Consider the following 18,033-nt stretch of genomic DNA (forward strand, 5'->3'; position numbering starts at 1 on the left):
AGTTGCTCCCTAAAAATAAGAGGTTTTATGTAAACAGGACCTTTCTGCCAGCCAGTTAACCTCGGATAACCCCAGCCTCACCTGCCCAGGTGGGAGGCCGTAGATGCACCATGAACCAGATCTTTTTACACACTCAGCTCACAAGAACGTTCTACGGTCGACGTTTTGCGGCCATTACTCCGTGGAGCTTACAAACTTCCAGCACATTTCCTACCGTGGCCTCCCCGCAGCTGCTGACAGTAACCTTCTCATTCCAGATGTCAGGCTGTGCGACCCGAGGAAAATCACCTTCCCTTTCTCGGTCTCAACTGGCAAAATTAGAACTAAGAGCTGAGCTCGTTGCTCTCTGAGGTCCCCATGCAGGTTTGGTGCGCTCTATGCTATCACCCCTGTACGCTTCAACTAGAAAACATCAAACACAATTTTTTTAGGAAGAGTCTGTTGAACACATACATTTCCAGGGCTCCCTGCCTGCCTGCGGATCGCAGGTGTGAGAGTCGCGCTTGCCTGTAACAAAAACACCAATGTGCTAACAGTTCACTGGCAAACTGAGACCCCAGCTTCATTTGTGTGGCTCCGTGGTGCCAGCGCCCCTCTCTGGGAAGGTCAAGAGCACAGGGGCAGCCACGTTGAAAGAGAGGACTGCATCCTAGCCCGTTCGTCTTCAAACCTAAACACAGCCAGCCCACTGCCCGGGAAGGTCTCCCTGGGGCCAAGTGACAGAGGGCAGGGGCTGTGCTCTGACGCCCCACCACCACGGCCCCTTCCTGTCCCTCTCCCGGTGTCCTTGAGGACCCCGGGGCTCACCCACTGCTCACACTTGTGGAGCGTGCCTCCCCCTCGCCTCCACTGCAAGACCACGTGTGCTCTTCCGTCTAAACGCATTCTCAGCTCCCTCGTCCTCCAGATGTCCTGGGAACCCCCAGGGCGGGCCCCCACACAGCTGCTCTCTTCATGCGCTGCCCATGCTTCCCCTGACTCCTGGTCCCCGTGTGGGGCCCTCGCTCAGCTCATGCCCCATTTCACCCGGCTGTGGCCTGCCCTTGGTTGCCCCCCACCCGTCCATCCGTCCACCCGTGGTCTCAGCCAGCAACCCCCTGTGACGCACTCTCTGCTTCTCAGGCCGCTCAGGCCGTGCGCCGTGGAGACCCTCCAGCACCTGCCAGGTCTCCCTGCACCCACGGCCCAGCGTCACCTGGAAGCCGTCCTGCCGAACCGGGACGGCCTTGCTCCCGCCGAGTTTGCCTCCGGGTTGAGGATCTACGTTCCCAGGACACGGTTTGCCGGCTTTCCCGTGCTGCTCCCCGCCCGCTCCACGGGGGCGCCTCGGGCTTTCCTTGCAGCCAGTCCCCAGAATCTGCTGACCGTGGCTCCGTGGCTCCTGCCCCTGCATCGTCCCCGTGGGGTTAACCTCTGAGTCATCCTGTCCTGCCAGCAAGGTTATCTTTCTAGAGTGTAAACCTGACCTTTCCACTCCTAAACCTAAATATTCGGAGGGTCCGCCAATTCCCGCGGTATGGATTTTAAACTCTGTTTTGAAATACATTAAAATAAAATAGGGGGCTCCTGGGTGGCTCAGCCAGTTAAGCATCTGAGTCTTGATTCCGGCTCAGGTTGTGATCTCACATTTTATGGGATTGAACCTGAGCTCTGGGCTGACAGTGCAAAGTCTGCTTGGGATTCTCTCTCTCCCTTTCTCTCTCTGCCCCTGCCCTGCTCCCGATTTTTCTCTCTCTAAATAAATAGCTTAAAAAAATATTTCAAATACCTTGTGTAATGCTGAACTGCACAGAGGTGTATAAACACTAACACCTGCCCACTCCTCACCCCACTTGCCCCGACATCACAGGTGGAGGTGTCCTCACAGCTACTACGTTGCACAACTCCAGGGCACGTGCACAGGGGCTGTGCCACTACCTGCCCCCAGGCTCCCCTCCACCAAGTCACCCCCAGAGACGGAGCCGGGGGGGGGGGCGTGTGTCAGCCCGCACGCTCCTCTCCACGGGGCCGCTCCCCCTGCACTGCTGAGCTGCATGGAGTATCGCTTTGCCTCCTCTTTGCAGGCAGCATCGTGCCGCGTATACTTGGGCATCTGCTTCCTTTCTCCATGTTGTGATGGCAGACGTATTGTCTTCACCTTCCCTGCTGCAAACAGTTCCATTGTACGACGACACTGCAATTTTCTTATCCCTTCTGTCGATGAAAGTTAGGCTAATTTTAGTTTTTTCTTTGCTCCTACAGATAATATTGCCCCAAACATCGTTAAAGCTCATCTCCCTGTGGATACAAATACCCTGGGCCGTAGGCATGGACTTGCTGGGGTTCAGCGTGATTTTCCAACGTGATCACAAGAACTTACATTCTTATCAGCGGTGTCTGAAAATGTCTGGTGTGCTGTGTCCTCATCACCATCTAGTATTTACCAGACTTCTCAGCTTTTGTGGACCAGTGAGGTTGTGAGTTTTCTTCATTTCTAGTGAGGCGAAACCTCTCACTTGTTTTTCTCTTTGGTGATTTGCCTGGTTTTGTTTTGTTTTTTGTTTTGTTTTGTTTTGTTTTTTTTTTTTGCTTTGGTTTGGCTTTTGCCTATTTTAAAAATTCAGTTGTATGCATTTTCATTGATCTATTGTAATTCTTTGTATATTCTGAGTACTAATAGTTTATATGACAAATATGGGTATTTTATCAGATAAATACTATCTTATCAGGGAAAATCAAGTTTCAACTTGATCATAATTTCACATGTCAGCCTTTTCCTCATCCCAAGGAGATTTCAAGTTTTTCCTTCAGGACATTCATGATCCTTTCTAACTCACCTCAAGAGCCCTGCCCAGCTTCCTAAGCCCATGTGTCCACCCGCCACCCATGTCCCCCACATTCGTGACGCTCACGGCCTCCCAGGCTTCCTTCCATCAGATCCAGCTTTCTCCCTGCCCCTTCCCCCACCATGGGGCATCCTGGCCATCCCTTTGGTAATAGCTCGTGTTGGTTACCTGAGTGTCTGTTTTCCCTACTAGATTTGGGGATTTTAACCCCTTTGCTCAGGTAGGGGGATTTGTAGGAGGTGGCAAGGCTGTTCAGACTCAGGATCAACATGGGTGGGGGGCAGTGGTCTGAGTGCGGATGCACCCCCATCAGGGCGGGAAACCCAAGAGCAAAACCAGGTCTCGCGAGAGTGCTGGAGAGTCCAGAAGCACACTGCAGACCGTTCATCATCACCTCCAGGGCCAGGGTGCGGGAGGGAGCGCGAGGGGAATCTCAGGGAGCCACAGGGAAAGAAACCTGGGTGGGCGGGGGTGGGGGTGGGAAGGGGGAGGCACAGGGCGGCAAGTGGACAAGGGGTGCCCAGGTGCAGTTAAGAGCTCACAGGCGGGACTGCACTCCCTTCACCTTAAGTGTATGTGGTGGGGGGAGGGGGATCCGCCCCAGAGCAGCCTCACCCCTTCACCCAGCACACTGTGCAATCACCATGGCTGATGCTGGTCAGCGCCCCTTTCTGCATGCCCTGGTCCGGGTGGGCAATGCTTATCCAGAAGAGCAGGGCTGGGGTCCTCCCCCACCCACCTTCTCGTCATAAGGTCCAGGGATGATGGTTTACACGCAGAAAGGGGAAAAGGGAAAGACAGGAACGGAATTGAGAAAATGAATTAGAAATTGGGTAGAGGGAGGGAGGAGAGAGGGGGTGGAGGGATGGGGAGGCAGGAAGGGGAGAGGGGGTGAGGGGAAGGATAGGGGGAAGGGAAGGGGGGGACGGAGGAGGGTGAGATGAGGGAGCGCCACCTGGTGGCCAGCCATGCCACCGTCACTTTCTCAGGACTGGAGCCATTTATTACAGGGGCCTGACCTCCAGTGCTGGAACCGTGTTTGGCACATACTGGCTGCTTAAAATAATAACAGGTACCAACAACTTGGAAGGTTTTTTTAATAAATAGATTCTTTCTACAGCTTTAGATTTACAGAAAAGTTGAGCAGCTGGTACAGAGCCCCCATACGCCCTCCCATCATCACAGGTCTCTCCTGCTAACAGCATCTTGCATTAGTTGGTACGTCTGTTACAGTGAAGGAACCAATATCGATACATTGCACACCTTACATTAAGGCTCACTCTTGGTCTTGGACACTCATTCTGCGGGTTTGGACGAATGCATGTCATGTACCCACCATTACGGGGTAGAGAACGGTGTCAACGCCCTCAAATTTCTCTGTGCCTCACCCATGCGCCGCTCCGCCTTCCCCACCCCGGATCGCCTGGCGGCCACACATCGTCATTTACTGTCTCCATAGTTCTGCCTCTTCCAGGAGTCACAGCACGTGGCCTTTCCCGACCGGCTTCTTTCACTTAGTGATACGCATCTCAGCTTCCTCCATGGATTGCCGTGGCTTGACAGCTCACTTCTTGTTAGTGCTGAACGACATCCCATTGTCTGCAGGGCCCACGGTTTATGTATCCATCACCTGCGAAGGACACTGATCGCTTACAGGTTTTGGCGATTATGAATAAACCTACTCTGAACACCTGAGTGTGGGATTTTTCGTGAACATTATCTTCAAAACCTTTGGGTAAACACGAAAGAGCACGACTGCTGGGTCGTATGTATGGGAGGCGTGTTCCGCCAAACCGTCGTGGGCAGTGGCCGCCCGCAGTGGGCGCTGAGCGCGCGCTCCTGGGCTCCGCACCCGCCAGCACGTGGGGTCGCGAGAGCTCCAGACTCGGGCCTTTCTAACGGGCGCGTGGTGGTGTCTCCCTCTTTTCAATTTGCATTTCCCTGACGACACATGACATACGGCATCCTTCCATGAGCTTACTTCCCATCTGTACGTCTTCTCCGATGAACTATTTGTTCAGGTCTTTGCCCATTTTTTAATTTGGATTGTTTGCCTGTGGTTGAATTTTAACTTTGTATATTTTGGGTACCAGTTCTTTATCAAATACGTTTTGCAATATATTTTAATATAAATGAAAGAAACGCACAGATGCTTCACTCACATATTTGTTGGGCTGTCACTTAAAATCATGTCCTCTGCCATCTGTGGTATATGTACAACATTTGGGGAAGTATTACCTAAATCTTCCGATTAAGGGGAAACGGCAATAACAGATGCATTTCTGCGTGCCTAGAATTAAAGCAAAATAACCAGAATAGTGTCCATGGAGGCTCGCTTCCCACAGGTTGCAGCCCTGCTCAGACATCTGTTTCAAAACCAGGGGACTCTTCTGACCCATGGTGCCTGCGGCGTAACATACACAACGTCTGTTCCATACGACGTGGCTTGGGGATGCACCGACATGCAGATTTAAATTTGTTTCACAATATTTGATACCTGTTTTAGTCTCTTCAGACTCCTATAATAAAGTAGCACAGTCCGAGTGGCTTATACACCACAGAAACTGATTGCTCACCATTCTGGAGGCTGGAAGTCCAAGACCAAGGAGCCGGCATGATCGGGTTCTGATGAGAGCTCTCCTCTGAGGCACAGACGCGGTCTTCTCGCTGTGTCCCCTCGTGGTGGAAGGGGCCAGGGAGCTCTCTGGGGTCTCTTTTCTAAAGCACCGATGCCATTCACGAGGGTTCCACCTTCATGACCTAATCACCCCCAAAGGCCCCAGCTCCTAACACCATCACCCTGGGGGCTGGGTTTCCACACTTAAATTGGGGAGGGCGGGGTGACACAAACATTCACTCCATGACAATACCTTCACACAACAGCTGCTCTCACAGAGGTAGGTCTTCGTAGTAGAATCGTTTCAGACATGATTCCTATACCGAAGGTGATTTGGGTTTTTTTGTTTTTTTTTTGGAAAAAAAAATTTTTAATGTTTATTTATTTTGAGAAAGAGGGAGGGAGATCAAACAGGGGAGGGCAGGGAGACAGAATCCCAAGCAGGCTCTGTGCCCGATGTGGGGCTCAAACCCACGAACCTGGAGATCATGACCTGAGCTGAAATCAAGAGTCAGACGCTCAATCAATCGACCAAGCCACCCAGGCACCCCTACCAAAGAAAGGTGAGTTTTAGCTTGAAATGATGTACAGCAAACGCCATGTAACTTTCTGTTGCATTCCAGATCTCTCCAAGAGATATTCTGAATAAGGACACCACAGAAAGAGAATGGAGAGAAGGCAGGAGGCAAGTTCTGACGGCAAACGATCATGCACGATGTTAGGTCTCTTAACTTCTCGGAGGCTCAGTTTCTTTTTTTTTTTAATTTTTTTTTTTTTTTTAACGTTTATTTATTTTTGGGACAGAGAGAGACAGAGCATGAATGGGGGAGGGGCAGAGAGAGAGGGAGACACAGAATCTGAAACAGGCTCCAGGCTCTGAGCCATCAGCCCAGAGCCCGACGCGGGGCTCGAACTCACGGACCGCGAGATCGTGACCTGGCTGAAGTTGGACGCTCAACCGACTGCGCCACCCAGGCGCCCCGAGGCTCAGTTTCTTAACCTAAAGTAAGCGATGGCTAATGTTCTCTCTAAATCTGACACTTTTATGATTCAATGATTTTTGGAGCTCACCTTTAAGACACAGGAAATTGCTACATAAAAAACTGCAGAAGTGGCAGGGCTTGTGTGACATTTAGCCACAAGAGGAAGGAAACGCAGCTTGCATCTTACCCCAGCTGAGACCTGAAACCAACAGCACAGTTGTAGCAGAAAATCCCAGGCCCATCTGAGCTCGTCGTGACGAGTGCGTGATGAACACCACGTGCGTGGAGCCACACGTGTAGCAACGGAAGTACAGATAAAACCTCCAAAGACCATTTCAGTCTAAAATGAGACAACTGCCATCATTCCAGGACGAAGAACACCAACGGCCCAAGCCTGATCTGACAGCCCAAGGCTGATCTCAGGAGCCGGACCCACCAGCCCTGGGCACCGGGGGAGCCGATGGGCTGAAGAATCCCCCTGACCTTGTGTCTTGTCTGTGGAACAAGGGGGGTGTTCGTGCCTCCCTCCGAGGTCGTCACGAATTGTAAACAGCGTGTGCAGAGTACCTGCAGCAGCGCAGCGGCCTTCAGTAGAGGCCAGCCTCTGCCGCGCAGCCACGCCCGCTTTCTAGCACCAGGCCCTGTGGCACCACGCTGGCCGCGGCGCTGACTTCCTGGGCCTTTCCCCCCTCCTCCAGAGGCCCGTGCTCTCAGCTCTCCAGATGCCCGCACCCAGTGCGTCAGTCGGTGACTGACGATTTCCCCGGAGCAAAAGGAGAAAGTCAGAAAATTAGGTGAGGCACGGGATATTTCATAGTGGTTGAAATTTCAATTAGGACCCAAAACGGATAGTGACAGAACTGCTCTCGATCCATGAAGCACGAAGGAACTCCTTCTCACTCCCTCACTTTCTATATGATGAGAATGCTGGCAGCAGAGGGGCCTTCACCTGCTTCGACCCAAAGCAGGGCTGTGACAAAGGCTTATGTGCAGGTGCTGTATTTGGGAGTGACTCCAGGGAACAGAACGAGGGAAGGAAGGCCAGTGCAACGTATTCTCTAGTTGCGGCCACCACGGACCCTCTGGGGGCCTCCTGAGGAGCATTATGGGATGTATCCCAGGCCCACCTGCCCGGCTGACAGAAAGAGAGGTCAGGGGGCCGTGGCCACCCTTATACTTCGGGGTGGCTCTTGACCAAGTAGAGCTTGGCATAAACTGTGCCTTGACACAGACACAGCACGGTTCTTCTGCTGAGCACGGTCGTCTGACGTGGGCCTTCGAGCCCAGAAATAGAAGTAAAATCCCCCAACAACAACAAAAGGGGGCCCCGAGCGTCCAGCAGCCGCTGGCCTAACGCTCGGGTTTCTCACGCTAGGAAAGCTGCATTATTTCCCTGCCCCGGCAATCACATGGAAGACGAGAGGGGGCAGGGCGGGCAGGCCCAGGCACCGACTGCAGACGGGAGACAAGGCAGCTGAAGAAGGCGGCAGGGGCCTGATGACTCAGGGGCCGCCGGGGCCGCTCTGTGCTTCAGAAACAGCGCCAGGAAGAGACTGGCCAACGCTGGCTCAGCGCTCAGGACGCACTGCGTATGTGCCCAGGGGCTCGGCCACTTCCTAGGTCTGTGTGCTAGCGGGCAGCCTGCGTGGCCACGCTCAGACCCTGTTTGTTCAGTGGGAAATCGAGGGCGGGTGTCTGGATTCATGCAATCAGGGTAACTAACCGATCACCTGTGGGAGACGCTCACAAGGTCTGCACCATAGAAAGCAGACAATACGTGTGTTCCCACCCATCTCAGCAAGCTGTGGCCTGCAGGCACAAGTCCTGGTTCCACACCATCCTAGAAGCCCACGTGTCCCTGAGTCACCACCGGGCTGGGACCAGGTGAGCCTGAGACACGCCCCCCCGCCCCGCCCTCCACAGGGGCCTCCTCTGGGCTCTGACAGGCTGGGGAGTCCCGGACACATACAGGGGCTGCAGGTTCCCCGACTGTGCTCCACGGACACGGGGAGCGTGCGGGGGCGGGGGGGAGGGGGCGGCGGCAGCCAAGGAGAGTCTAGGTCTGAACCACGGGAACGACGCACACCTTGCTCTGGGATTCCTCCTTGGCAGTGTTCCCACCCCGCGCTCCAGCCTCGCAGTACGCTGGCGTCGGGTGGAGAACAGACAGGAAAGAACCAAGTAGGATCACGTAGGCACATCAGAAATAAAGATCTGTGTGAATAAGGTGGCATTTCTGTTCACGGCTGCGCTGGAGAGAAGCGTCCGTCCGACTTTGGCTCAGGTCACGATCTCACGGTTTGTGGGTTTGAGCCCCGTGTCGTCTCGGGCTCTGTGCTGACAGCTCGGAGCTTGGGGCCTGCTTCAGATTCTGTGTCTCCCTCTCTTTCTCTCCCCTCCCCTGCTTGCTCTGTCTCTCAAAAATAGACATTAAAAAAATTTTTTTTAATGTCATCTCAAACATGTCACGTAAATGGGATCATCGATCGCCAGGAACCACCAGAAGCTGACGGAGACAAGGAAGGATCCTTCCCCTAGAGCTCAGTCCTGCCTTGACTTCAGACTCCTGGCCCCCAGACTGAGGGAACAGGTCCCCGTATGGCAGCCCCAGAGAACAAACACAACAGAGAGAAACTGCAAACGCGCACCCGCAGATGTACATGGGAATGTCGTATTCATTCTTGAACAGTGGCTCTGCTCCTGGGAGAAAAAACCAGGAGACATTTCACATAGCCATCGAGAGGAACGTGATTAGTATATTATAATATAAGCAGAAAACACAAACAGTCAAAGTGGAGAAATTACAGGAACATACAACAGCATGTAAAGTAAGTTTCAAAGACGACATACCACAGGCCACTATTTTGCAAAGTTAAAAATCAACTAGAAATCTACCTTCTGGAATATATGCACACATGTAACATGACATGATGCACACAAGGGAGAGAAGAGCCAGGGTCCCCTCAGCCAGGACGAGCGGGCACGTGGGCTAACACAGTTATTGGCGAGGATCTGGCCTTCGCGCTGCGCCTTGTGCTCACGGGCGCTTACCTCGTTGCTACAAAGACGCAAACTTAAAAACACACGCACGCACAGGCTAACCGTGGCGATTTTTCATGAACCCAGGATACTGATTATTTCAACTTGGTGCACACGGATCCAGTAAGTAAGAAAAAATGAACGTGGCCAAGTCCTCTCACTGTGGGAGGAAGGGGGGAGCCAGAACAGCCAGCAGTCTCTGCCGGGTCCCTGTCACCCAACACTTGGGTTATTTCTGCCTTCATCTCGTGGAGCGCATGCTGCTGGGGTGACGCCGCGTACTCACCCCCGCGTCCCCCTCAGGGTCGACTGCGTGCACAGATGTGACGGGGCTGGAGCCAAGCCCGTCTGAACAGCGCCGCCCACTCGTGTTCCCGCCAGGAGCACACGCGGGCCGCCTCCCAGACCTTCGGTAGCTGGGCGTTACGGTGTAGGGGAAGCCTGCTGTCTGTAGAGCCCGCCAAGGTGCAGAACACAACACAGTTTTTGCACGTTTCTTTAGCAGTTTGTGAATCAGGGTATTTTCCATTCGTTCACCGGCCTTTTGAACTCTTTCTTTTGCGAATACTTGTTCAGATCTTAATCTACTTTTCTTTTGGAGCAGAGTTACTGGGCTGCCTTTCCTTAGCGGTCTGTAAGAGTATTTTATGTACTGATCACCAAAAACACTGCTGTAGATACTAATTAGCAATTCATTCGAACTTCATTGCCTCCCACGGGTAAACTGGGTACAACATCTCTAACCCGCGAAGATGCTGGGCCCCGCTTCCTCTATTCACTGCTGGTCCAGAAACACTCGTGTGTCTCCGGCATGCTCCCAGGGCAGCAGGGCACACACGGGGGGGGCGGCGGGGGGGGGGGGTTGGGGACAGGAGCCTCTGGACAAGTGTCTCTTCTCGCTCCACCCTGCTCCTCGCCCATCTTCTCCACTGTACAAAGAGCATGAAGACTTCTGCAGGGATCAACAAGCCACGCATTATGCTTTAAGAATTATTTGACATTTCAATTGCCCTCAAGTGTGAATGAGCTCTATTGTGCACAGGGTCAAATTCGTCACGAGCTCTCAGGCTGTCCTGGTTAGAAGCCTGTTCTCCATTTTCGTCGACATATCACAACCAGTTTCCTCTTGGAGACTGAAGACAACGGTCCAGTGTTACACCCAGAAAAAACCTATTTGTGCACAGTGCCCACATGGATGAATCACTCACCCTCCTTAAGTCAGACTCTGTGCAGATGTAACGATCCCTCAGAGGTGTCCTTCCCGAACGGTTTCCCTGCAGTCTCCGTTAATCATCAGCGGGAGGCCCGGTGCCGCAGAGGAAATGGGTGGACACGTGCAGCACAAAACAGAGCAGGAGAGAAAGGAAAAGTTCAGAAGCACAGGCGAAAATCTCTCACCCTCTGTGGGTCAGCAGGTGACCCTTTCAGAAGAGACAGCCATATATTTTCATTTCTTCCCAAATCACTTCATAACATCCTATGCGAGAGACACTTGGTTAAATCATTTGTTATTTTTCAAGTAAAACCAAGGTATGTTTGTAACCAGGGGAGGGATTCCCAACTATTGGTGCGACGAAGGTGGGGACCTCGCCCCGAACGTGCCCTGCGAGGAAGCCTGTGCGCAGGCCGCACGGGACGTGACCGCCTGCCGCTTGTGCCTCCCACCCTGTTGGTGTCCAAATGCACTCTTCATGTCACCTTCTTGTTTCCACCAACTCACGCAGCAAGAGTAAAGAAGGGTTGTCTGCATGACGCTAACCCAGCCCTGAGTGTCCAGAGCTCTCCGGGGCAGACACCGAGGTGCTGGCAGGGGTGGTGGGAGGGGCTCCATCCGGGGCATCCCCCGACAAGGGCAGGGGGACACAGGGGACACAGAGAGGGGCAGTTCTCCAGAACTCTCCAAATCCACCCCCCAAAGGCAAGCCAAGGGCAGAGCAGTCCAGCCAGGGTTCCCTGGCCGTATCTGCTCCGCCCGGAACACACTGGAGGAACTAGGCTCCAGCCGTGACCCAAGGTCCCCAGCCTCACCCACTTGCCTTTCTCCAATTTATAGGACGCGCTGACCTTCCAGACGTACTTCTGAGGAATGCCTAGCTCTCTGCTGCCGCTACAAAGGTCACATGTCCTGGCACCCACGCGCCTCGGCACCCGCCCAGTCCCAGATGCATCTGTATATTTGCTCTTATCCTCTAAGCAAGGTTACGCAGGCGCGGAGAGGACCAGAAACTGGCAGTGCGCCACGATCACTTCACTGACCTGCAGCATCTTCCCCAGCGGGGTCCTGGCACTTGCCTGTTTCTTCCTTCTTTTGTAAGACCCCCGGGTTCTGGGCGCGGCGTCCATCCAGGGGCTCAGAGTAAACGCCTGCTCCTCTGGCTTCCGGGTCTGCCAGCGTGTGGCAGTGCTGTTAACACGTGTGCCGTGGGGATACTCTGCCCCGTGTCCGCAGATTCAGGTAGAGGCTCACGCCCCCCTATAACCTCAGACTCAGCCACCCCGTGTGCCCCCAGTGCCCGTCACCAGACCCTGCGGTGGCCTGTTCTATTTTGCCTACGCCCTACATGATATGCCTCCCACTGGACCCTGTCCCTGTGCTGGTGGGGGGTCCGTGAGTGGCAGAAGGGCCGTGGGCCCATGTGTGTTTGATACACGGACGCCAGGACAACGGGGGGACCTCTGCACGGGTGGCCCCTGGTGATGCTGCATCATCACAGGACACAGGACAGAGGAGCCTTTGTTACAGGGATGCTCATCGGCCCCTAGGAACTGCAGACGGAAATGAAGGAGAAAATACACCTGCCACTTCCTTTGGCTGTTAGCAGCATCGACTGATGGGCGGATCATACACAATTTAGAACCAACTGGAAAGAAATGTAAGCATAATAACAATTAGGTATCTTTCACGAATTCTTAACTCTGAAAATCAATTCCACCTACTTCCTGGTACCTAAGGCTTGAGGGCGGGTCCACACTTACTCAGCTCAGAGCCCTCAGAGAGGCGGGGGTCGGGAGAGAGCGCGGCTCCAGCTCTCGCTGGGAACCTGTGCCCTCCCCTGGCCAGCTGTGGTCTGTTCGCTCATTCACCCCTGCACACGTTTACCGAGTGCCTCCTGGCGCCCGCAGGGCTCCAGACGCTGGGCTACATCAGCGAGCAAGCAGGCAGGACCCTGCCACCCAGCCGCTTTCCTTCTGTCGGGGGAGACCCAGCAGAAGCGAGACTGAGCGGGGACAAGGGAGCAAGGAGAGCCGGGAGCCTCCGGAAGCCACCCTGCTCAGAGGCGCTCCCCACGGCTGCCCGGCCCTGTGCGGCCTGGAGGAGTTAGGGGTGCGGGGCCCGCGAAGGGCTGGGCTCAGGGCAGACAGACACAGGCACTTTGCGGGTATTTGGGGCGGAGGGCGGTAGGGCTCACAGGACGTGGTGATGGACTGAGTGCGGGGGGCGGGGGGGAGCGGCGTGACGAACGTTGAAATCTGACATCACACTGGTGTGTCCGTGAAAGCGAAGTGGAAACATCCCTGGAACTCACACGGCTTGGCCCGTGACGGTGTTGTCTCTCCTACAACAGAAGTCTGCTCTTTTTCACAGAAAATAACTTCAGTGAACAGGTCACAACGAGGTCCCGCAGACAGCGAGCACCCCAATTATAGAACTTCAGAGTCGCCAAGAGCCGTGGAGATGTTCCGCCCCCCCCCCCCCCCCCGCTGTAGATGAGGCAACAGATCCAGGGCAGGTGGCTTTCCCAGGACACGCGGCCGCTCAAGGGACAGGCTGACGAGCCGTGACCCGCCCCTCCACTTAGGTCTCCGGTGGGTGCTAGGGGGTGTCAATCCGCACCACTCCATTCCGCCCTCGCTCTGCCTCCTTCACCTTCACCCCTGGGGGAAGCGGACACTTCTTGGTCCCCTGCCTCTGACCGCGACACCTGCACCTGTAGCCCCATCAGAGGTGACCCGACTCCCTGCCCACCGCACCTGGGCTCGGACGCCGGCTCCATCACTTCCCGGGGTGACCTTGAGCGAGCCGCCAACGTTGTGTTTTCCGTGATCCCATCTAACAGACAGGAGGGGGTGAGGGTCTGGACTGGGGATTAAACGAGCTCGTCCCGGCCTTAACCCTTGTCCTTCCCACAACAGCCCGAACCCCCAGGTCCAGCCGGACTCCCCAGCTCACACCCGAGGAACGGTGGGAGTGGTGGCAGACCCTCCTCCCCCGCTCTCCTCGTTCTCGCTCGGGCACCTCACGCCGTGAAGGGCATCAGGGCCCGGGTGCCCGCCTGCGACATTCCTCCACAGTCCGTGTCCAGATGCAGCACAATTTTAAGTCAGTTTAACTAGGAGTCAGGTAACGGAGCTCCGTACAAGGGAAAAACAGCAACGGGGTAGGCACGCAAACATGCCCGTGTATGTGTGCACATGTGTGCGTGTGCTCGTGTGTGCGTGCACCCGTGGGGTGGTGAAAGACGGGACGTGGGGGTGCGTGATGCGATGCTTTTGGGAAACGCCACTATTTTCTCTTTCCCTAAAGGGCAGCATTTTAAGAATCAAAAAAATGGAGGAGGAAATAATGAAAGAAATAACACCAGAAAAGTCCCCCAAATTGAAGGCCACGAGGTCCAGATTGAAAGAACCCAACGTGGGGCGCCTGGGTGGCGCAGTCGGTTAAGCGTCCGACTTCAGCCAGGTCACGATCTCGCGGTCCGTGAGTTCGAGCCCCGCGTTGGGCTCTGGGCTGATGGCTCAGAGCCTGGAGCCTGTTTCCGATTCTGTGTCTCCCTCTCTCTCTGCCCCTCCCCCGTTCATGCTCTGTCTCTCTCTGTCCCAAAAATAAAAATAAAAAAAAACGTTGAAAGAACCCAACGAATGACTTACATCAAGGACATCACCATGCAATTTAAGAACGGTGGTGATAAAGGCAGGATCCAGGATTTCCCGAGAGGAAAGAGAAAGGAAAAAAACACGAGTCACTTTTTAAAAGTTCGGAAATCAAGATGGCGTTGAATTTCCCCAAGACAAGAATGGACCGATGTCCTCAAAATTCTGAAGAGAAACCATTCACATCTAGTGTTGGATCTCTGAGGGAACTGTTGTTAGGCACGACACAACAAAGACACATTTGAACACGCCGGGCTCCTGGTGACTTCAAGTCTCCCAAAGATCTTCTCCGGCAAAATGGAAGAACAAACAGTCAAAATTATGGGAAGAAGAAAGAAAAACTAATTGCGAAAAGGGACGATGTTAAGAAATAGTGGGATAAATATCAGAAGCAAAGGCTAACTGACACACTTTTCTCACACACCAACTCACTCTCGTATACACACATTCTCACACATGCCTTCTGACATTCACTCACACGTGTTCTCTCTCACTCACAACCTCACAACCACTGACTCACACACTCTCCCACATACACTCTCACACACAATCCCTTACACGATTCTCTCACACATTTGTTCACATACACTCTCATACGCGTTCTCTCACACCTTTTACGCACATCTCCTTACAGACTCACACATATTTTCACGCTCTCACACACATTTGCTCTCACGCACAATTATGACCACTCTCTCACACACACACCTGTCCACACATACTCTCTCTCACATTCTTGTGCTTTCACATGCACTCTAACAACTTTCTTTCAAATACACTCTCACATTTTCACATTCTCTTCTATAATCACACACACGCACCCTCACACAATATTCTCACATCCTCACACTTATACTCACATACTCTTTCACACGTTCTCTCACATATTTCAACATACTTACCCTTAATTCTCACATTCACAACTCCTACAAGCATTTTCACACAGGCAACCACACACCTTCTGGTACACACTCTCAAATTCCTTCACACGCACCCTCTAACACATATTCTCTCACAACTCTCCTACATTCTCATTCACTTTTGCACACACAACCCCACTCACAGCCTATTTCACACACATTACCACACACACACTCTCAAACACATAGTATCTCACATTTTCTCATCTTCTCAAATACATACCCTTACATAATTCTCACAATTCTCTCACATTCAACACACAACTGTCTCACGCATATTCTCTCACATGCACAATACACATCATGTCACACACACACCATCACAGTCTCTCATACGTACTTTCTCACAAATATTTTCACCCATTCTCACATATATGTTATCGCACATATATATTCTCTTCTACTACTCTCATAGTCTCTCACACAGTCTCACAATTCCCTTTCATGCAGATGCTCTCACATGCATTTTCAGTCACACACACAGTCTCTCATATATTCTATCACACACACATTCTCTGTCTCACATTCTTACATTTTTTGCACTTTTACACACATTCTCACATTTAATTTCACACCTGTTTTCTAACAAACTCACATTTTTGCACACACATTCTCACATTCTTTTCCATTCTTGCACACACACTCACCTCACACTCACCTTTTCACATACGTTACCACACACAGTCTCTCACACATTTTCTCACATCCACATTATCTCACACACATGCACACAAAGTATCTCACATTTTTTCACATTCTTACAAACTCTTACATAATCCTCTCTCTCGCACATTCAACACATAATTCTGTCTCACACACATTCTCCCACAGGCACCCTCACAATCATTCTCTCACACGCACAATACACATGATCTCTCCCGCACACACCCTCAGTCTCTCATACACACATTTTCTCACATATTTCCACTTACACATCCTGTCAGATACATGCCATTGCACACACACATTCTCTTATACAACTTTCTTTCCCACACTCTCACAATTCCATTTTACACAGCTCCCACACACTTTCACACCCTCTCACATACCTACACGTGTACATACTCTTTTATACAGTCTCTCACACATTTAATTTCACACACATTTTCTAACAGACTCTCACATTCTCTCTCTCTCTCTCTCTCACACACACACACACACACACACGAACTCTCTCTCACACATACATTCTTTCTCTTTCATCTTATCCCAGATTCTCCTCTATCTGCAATTTTAGGGATACCACAGCTCTTCAGTTCAATGTTACATTTCCTGGCACATACTCAAGTAAAAGAGACTGTCCCAAATCCAGGCCGTGAAGACTATATTTGGTCCTTCTTGGGCCAGGGGCCCAGTCCTGACCCAATCACCTGCCATCTGAGAGCTGTGGTTAATTTTAATAAACAGGGGTCCGTGAGTGAGGAGGCTGAGAAAAAAAGGTTGCTGAGAAACAAGCAGACTCTACCATAAAGCTGCACGCTGGCGTCACCGAACACGTACTGGAGCTCTGATTACATGTGAGACACAGGATGGGACCTGTGCACACTCTGTTCTATCCTCAAGAGACGGACAGTCTATTTGGCAAGACACAGAATAGGATAATTCAAAAATTCAAAAAACAAGGTAGCAAAAATTTCAGTTTGGGGTTAACAAGAGTCCTAGAGGTGGGCGGTGGGGACGGTTGCACATTAACGTGAACGGGATGCCCCGAACCATACACTTGAAAGCGGTTGCCATAACTTCTGTGTATATCTCACCATCACTGTCATCATCACCAACAACACAGCTACAAAAACGGGAGTGGGTGCCGCAGCCAAAAGCGCTACTGGCGTTTCAAGGCCGAAGCGACCAGCCAGGGTTTGGACGGGGCCGGCCTCTTGCTCCATTGCCAGTATGAGAATTAACACCTGGCCTGTTTCCTGAGATGCCGAGAGTCACGTCCAGAAAAGCGAACATGTGAAGATACCGCGTGGAGCAGAAGACCCGTGGCTCATGCCGTGAAGCTTCTAGAAACTGAATGCAGCTGTCAGCACCGTGTGGTCCTTCAAGGCGTCAGCAGTTGGCTCGGCTCCTGCTATGCCAAGCCCAACTCACCTCACCAGGCTGGGTCACGATCGGGGGGCCCCGACCAAGGCAGAGCCCTGGAGCGCCTTTCCTGTAACGAGTGGTCTCTAGAGCAGTTTCTAGAAGGTCTCTTGTTGCTGCCAGCCTGACCCTGGCCAGCCTGCAGCTCCTCCCGGGCCCTCCCAGCACCAGCTGTAGGCCGCCAGAGTCCTGCTAGGTCATCCAGACCCTGGACACTGAGGCTGCCTAGGGTTTCTGGCCAGTACTCTGGGTCCCTTATGCGGAGAGCCCTTGCTGGGTGCAGACAGCACCTCACGGTCCCCTGCTCCACAGAAGACTTCCAGCGGCAGGGAGGAGAGGGACCCTGTAGAGAAGCAGCCCCTCACCACCCCCACCCCGAAAGAGGGCAAAGGGCAAAGAAAGAAATAGCTGGGGACACTAGTAAAATCTCATCGGGTCCACACCTTTGACCATCATTCCCTAATCCCCTCTGACAGACAGACAGGATTCCATCTCCTTGATCACGGAAGTAAAGATACTCGCTCCCCTCCACTCCCCTCCACCACCACAGCACAAGGCACGCCCCAAGGGGACCTGGGGGTGTGTTTCACACACCGTGTGGCTCTCTCTCACAGCAAGGCGCTCTCTCTGGAGTAACACTTGACAATTACCACTAAATGCAATGCTTCAAGATGGAAAACATTTCTTTTCAT

General features: G+C 52.8%; 1 long non-coding RNA gene across 6 annotated transcripts; it reads right to left on the reverse strand.

The window, feature by feature from the left end:
* Nucleotides 1-9,082: 9,082 nt before the first annotated feature.
* Nucleotides 9,083-14,819, reverse strand: LOC121032769 (uncharacterized). 6 transcript variants are annotated; one of them, XR_005791455.1, is made up of 4 exons: nucleotides 14,334-14,819; nucleotides 13,437-13,515; nucleotides 10,673-13,021; nucleotides 9,083-10,416 (listed from the first exon to the last, which is right to left on the reverse strand). It is a non-coding gene; the product is annotated as an uncharacterized LOC121032769 (long non-coding RNA). The 6 variants fall into 6 exon arrangements; XR_005791454.1 differs by having other exon boundaries at nucleotides 10,673-13,340; XR_005791451.1 differs by having other exon boundaries at nucleotides 10,673-13,515.
* Nucleotides 14,820-18,033: the final 3,214 nt, after the last annotated feature.

This window comes from Herpailurus yagouaroundi, unplaced genomic scaffold (assembly GCF_014898765.1).
Source record: "Herpailurus yagouaroundi ecotype Mexico unplaced genomic scaffold, PumYag 142, whole genome shotgun sequence".
Lineage (NCBI taxonomy): Eukaryota > Metazoa > Chordata > Mammalia > Carnivora > Felidae > Herpailurus > Herpailurus yagouaroundi.